Source organism: Cebus imitator, unplaced genomic scaffold (genome assembly GCF_001604975.1).
Source record: "Cebus imitator isolate Cc_AM_T3 unplaced genomic scaffold, Cebus_imitator-1.0 Scaffold1, whole genome shotgun sequence".
In the NCBI taxonomy this organism is placed as follows: domain Eukaryota; kingdom Metazoa; phylum Chordata; class Mammalia; order Primates; family Cebidae; genus Cebus; species Cebus imitator.
Window position 1 is genome coordinate 3,108,008 of NW_016107316.1, and position 4,413 is coordinate 3,112,420.

The following is a 4,413-nucleotide window of genomic DNA, read 5'->3' on the forward strand; positions in this document are numbered from 1 at the left end:
TTTGGTAGATACAAAAGGAACTGAGTATGGGTTCTTCCTACGCAGAGTTTGCAATTAAGAATTGTTGATGCAAGCTACAGATAGTGGCGTGTGCCTGTAGTCCTAGCTAACTGGGAGGCTGAGGCAAGAGAATTTGAGTTTAGCCTGGGAAACATAGTGAGAACCTGTCTCTAAAAAGAAAAAAAAAATGTTTAAGGAATTGTTGATTGAATAAGATACTCAGTGTATTTTTAATAGTTGAATGATTGAGCGAATGTATAAATGGAAAAACACAAATAATTTAATTCAACAAACATAAGTGCCTGAAGAGATTCACAGATAAGGTGCTGTGAAAACTCAAAGAATCCTGATGCAAAAGATGTCTTCCTGCAAGGGATTCAGGGAAAAGAGGTGACACGTGGCCTGGGTCCTTAAAATTTAGCAGAGTTGGCCAAGCGCAGTGGCCTATACCTGTAATCCCAACATTTTGGGAAGCCAGGGTGGGTGGATCACCTGAGGTCAGGAGTTTAAGACCAGCCTGGCCAACATGGTGAAACCCCATCTCTACTGAAAATACAAAAATTAGTCGGACGTGGTGGCCTGTGCCTGTAATCCCAGCTACTCAGGAGGCTGAGGCAAGAGAATCACTTGAAGCAGTGAGCTGAGATTGTGCCACCGCACTCCAGCCTGGGTGACAGAGTGAGACTGCATCTCAAAAAAAAAAATGTGGCAGAGTTGGCAGATGCCACTGCCATCGAGAGCCCCGTACTACAGCCATGGTCAACCCCAATGTGTTCTTTGACATCACTGTCAATGGCAAGCCCTTGGGCCACGTCTCCTTCAAGCTATTCGCAAACAAGGTTTCAAAGACAGCAGAAAACTTTCGTGTGCTCTGAGCACTGGAGAGAAAGGACTTGGTTTTAAGGGTTCCTGCTTTCACAGAATTATTCCCAGGTTTATGTGTCAGGGTGGTGACTTTATGCGCAATAATGGCGCTGGAGACAAGTCCATCTGTGGGGAGAAAATTTGGTGATGAGAACTTCATCCTGAAGCATACAGTTCCTGGCATCTTGTCCATGGTAAATGCTGGATCCAACACAAATGGTTCTCAGGTTTGCATGTGCACTGCCGAGACTGAGTGGTTGGATGGCGAGCATGCCGTCTTTGGCACAATGAAAGAAGGTGTGAATATTGTGGAGCCATGGAATGCTTTGGGTCCAGGAATGGCAAGACCAGCAAGAAGATCGCCATTGCTGACTGTGGGCAACTTGAATACGTTTGACCTGTGTTTTATCTTAACCACCAGACCACTCCTTCTGTAGCTCAGGAGAGCACCCTGTATTAGTCCATTTATACAGGGCTGATAAAGACATACCTGAAACTAGGAACAAAAAGAGGTTTAATTGGACTGACAGTTCCACATGGCTGGGGAAGCCTCAGAATCATGGCAGGAGGCAAAAGGCTCTTCTTACATGGTGGTGGCAAGAAAAAAATAAAGAAGCAGCAAAAGTGGAAATTCCTGATAAAACCGTCAGATCTCTTGAGACTTACTTACTATCATGAGAACAGCACGGAAAAGACCAGCCCCCATGATTCAGTCACCTCCCCTGGATCCCTCCCACAACACATGGGAATTCTGGAAGATACAACTAAAGTTGAGATTTGAATGGGGACACAGACAAAGGATAGCAACCCCTCCACCGCATTTGCTCGCCGTATCCTATCATCTTTGTGCTCTCACTGCCCTTCCCTTTGGGTTCCATGTTTTCCTCATTCCCTTCCATGCCTAGTTGGATTGCAGAGTTAAGTTGATGATTATGAAATAAAAACGAAATAACAGCAACAAAAATTCAGCAGAGCGTGGAAACAGAAAACATTCCTCCAGGCAGAACGAGGCCAGAAGTGGAAAAGTAGGAGGTAAATAAAAGGAGAAATAAGTGACGCCTGGGAAAGGACACACAGGTGGTTAGGAAGAGGGTGGGGGCAGCCAGCGGAACACAGATCGGGGAAGGCCCGGGACCTGTGCTGACTTGCAACGTGGTGTCAAAGAAGCTGCCACGGTGCCGTCCTCCAGGACTCACTGTAGTTGCAAATGTTAACATAGGACACCGTCCAAGGGCTTTCTGGCTGCACCACCCTGTGATACTGTCGCCCTACGTAGGCAGGCAGGTGGGAGGGAACCTTGCAGCAGTCATGGGCAAAATGGGGTGGAACTTGCGACACAGCAGAGAGAAAGCAAGCCAGTTTGGTGGATATTTCACTAACCCACAGGCCACCATTTGTAATTAGGTGGTTTATCATCATGATTAATTAAAAACTTACAAAGCATGCAAAGAAGAAAACTATAGTTAAAGTGATTAATCATTGGAATACAGGGATACACCTAGTTTCCATAAAAGCCTGCCTGATTGTGAGATCAGGAACCACTTTAAACTTCCCAGTGGCACTCTGATGGCCACGGTTGCCTTTGTCATATTCCATTTGCCTTAAACAAGTTGGAGCCTCCAAGAAGTGAACACAGAGGAGGCCAGTCCACCAAAAGTCAGAGCTGTCAGGTTGGGAGGGGTGGGCTGGTCAAGGTCCCATCTCCAAACATGCAGTGAGCAGTGGAGATGAGGGCACTTGCAGTGGAGTCAGAGAAACATGGTTCCAGGCCAGTCTGTCCCTTTTTACCTGTGTGGCCTCCGGCAAATTAATTCACCTCTCTCAGGATTCTGGTGAGGAACAAGTAAGAGAAGGCTCAGACAGCATTCAGCCTACTGAAAGTTACTCTAGAAAGGCTGGCTCCTTCTCACCTGGCAGAAGCTGATAGGATTCTAGCCATTATTTCTTTCATTCATTCATTTTCTCATTTATGTATTCAACAACGATATTAATATCCTGGGAATACAGCAGAGAACAACAGAGAAATAATCCCTGTTGGCCATTATTAGACATATGATCTAATGGAGGGGACAGATATTAAACAGCCACTTGGCTGTGTGACCCTGGGCAAGTCATGAACTATGCTGAACTCTACCTCGCTACTGGTAAAAGCTACACCACAGAGTTAATTTCTGCATTAAAATAAGTTTTCTTAAGATCGTATGTGAAGGGGCCACACAAACATAGATCCGCGGGCGCACTTCCAAAATCTTCTGTAACCTGCTACCGCCCCCAGCTTGGGTTTGGGCACGGAAAGGGACAGGAAGGGAGGCATCAGGATGACCTCCAGGTCCCACTAAGCTCCATTAGTGAAGTAACAAGATTAATTATTGTATCTAAATGCTGTAAATTTATTTTAAGGTAGATAAATGTGGATGAGTTAAGAAAAACACACACACACAGAAGCAAGTGGTAGGTTAGTCTGCATTGATTCTTTTGCCCTTTTCCAGAAAGAGGAAGGAAGGGAGGGAGGAAGGAAGAAAGGAAGGGAGGAAGGGAGGGAGGGAGGGCGAGAAGGGAGGGATGGAAAGAAAAAAGAGAAGGGAAGGGAAAAGGAAGGAAGGAAGGAGGGAGGGAGGGAGGGAGGGAGGGAAGGAAGGAAGGATATTAATGTGCAACTACTACTATTCAGATGCTGAATGCCAATGACCACTGTCTTCAGGTCTTTGGATTCTTTGACATTCGCACGGACAGTGTTTAAACAGGGACTGGGTTGTTACACACACAGTCATTGTTTGCTGTGGCCCAGCAGGTTCTACAAGGGAAGGCCCTTCAAACCTCAACATCGATCAGCCAGTGCAGAGGTGGTGGCAGCCTCGTGTTTGAAGGAAAGTGGTAAACTTTCCCTTTATCAGCTCTGCCACAACCCTCAAAGAAATAGCCCTGAGACTCTGCAGGCCACATGCGAGCTGAGAGCTCAGAAGAACTCAGTAGAGAAGAGATACTGTGGAAGTCAGCCCCAAAGCTTCGTGCTGTTGGAAGTAATGGGGATTTTCAGAGCATCAGAGGCATCAGCCCTCACATAGAATCCTCACTCTCACTCCAAGACAAGGAAGTGAATTAGTGATGAGTGCAGGAGCACTCGCTTCTGGCGCCTCCAAGAATGAAAGTTGGCTCTCATGGCTTCCTCTGTGACCCTATCCTCAGCATAAGGTAGAGTAGTATTTAGTGGACTGATTGATTGATTGAGGCAGAGTTTCCCTCTTGTCGCTCAGGCTGGAGTGCAGTGGCTCAATCTCGGCTCACCACAACCTCCACCTTCTAGGCTCAGTGATTCTCCTGCCTCAACCTCCTGAGTAGCTGGTATTACAGGCATGCGTCACCACATCCAGCTAATTTTTGTATTTTTAGTAGAGACAGGGTTTCACTTTGTTGGCCAGGCTGGTCTCAAACTCCCCACCTCAGGTGATCTACCCACCTCGGCCTCCCAAAGTGCTGGGATTACAGGTGTGAGCCACCGGGCCTCTTAGTGGACCTATTTTTTAATCAACAAAACCTTCTGAACACCTA

The 4,413-nt window shown here is 46.6% G+C and overlaps 1 pseudogene; it reads left to right on the forward strand.

Annotated features, from left to right (window-relative positions):
- Positions 1-755: 755 nt before the first annotated feature.
- Positions 756-1,261, forward strand: LOC108302242 (annotated as a pseudogene).
- Positions 1,262-4,413: the final 3,152 nt, after the last annotated feature.